Source organism: Triticum aestivum, chromosome 5B (assembly GCF_018294505.1).
Source record: "Triticum aestivum cultivar Chinese Spring chromosome 5B, IWGSC CS RefSeq v2.1, whole genome shotgun sequence".
Taxonomy (NCBI): domain Eukaryota; kingdom Viridiplantae; phylum Streptophyta; class Magnoliopsida; order Poales; family Poaceae; genus Triticum; species Triticum aestivum.
In genome coordinates, this window is record NC_057807.1 from 244,351,382 (window position 1) to 244,352,277 (window position 896).

An 896-nucleotide genomic window follows, 5' to 3' on the forward strand; every position below is an offset into this window, starting at 1 on the left:
GGAGAAACAGTAAATACATAGCAAGCAAGTGCATAACAGGATAACAGGCAGAGCTGGACGTGTTCTACGCGGTAGGAGGTGATACCGGTGAAGGGGGGAAGCATCCGGGAAGTATTCCCGGGGTTCCGTGTTTTCGGGCAGAGGAGCCGGAGGGGGGGGGAAAGTTACGAGTTCGATAGGTTAGGGGGGTGTGGCGGACGAACGGGTTGCGTATCCGGAATCGTCTCGTCGTTCTGAGCAACTTTCATGTACAAAGTATTTTCATCCGAGTTACGGTTTATTTTATATTCATTTTTAAAGATTTAATCAACTTATAAATTATTATTATTAATTTAATCCGAAAATGGCATTACTGCATCAGCATGACGTCAGCATGACATCATCAGTCAACAGAGGTGTTGACTGGGTCAAGCTGACATGTGGGTCCCGCATGTCATTGACTGTTTCAGTTAATTAAGTTAATTAGTTAATTAGGTTAATTAATCTTATTTAGTTAATTTAATCAGAATTAATTAAGTTACTTAATTAGTTAATTAATTAATTAATTCATTAATTTTATTATTAATTATTTACTTATATATTTTTTTTAATTCTTTTTTTTATAATCGTTCTGGGGCTGGGGCCCCCATGTCATTGGCCAGAGGGGCCATAGCGGGTTACGGGCGCTGGGTACTGGGTCACGGGCGTGCGGTTTTCGCCCGAACGGCGAGCGGTGCGGGGCTAGCGGCAGGGAGGCGGCGACGGGCAGCAGTGGAGGCAGGGCGGCGCTAAGCAGCCGCGGTGGCGGCAGGTGCAGCGGTGCGAGCGCCGGACGGAGCTGCGGGACAGGGAGGAGGAGGACCGTGACGTGGGGGCGTGGTGCGGTGTGGCGAGGGCGGCCCAGAGCATGAGCTCCG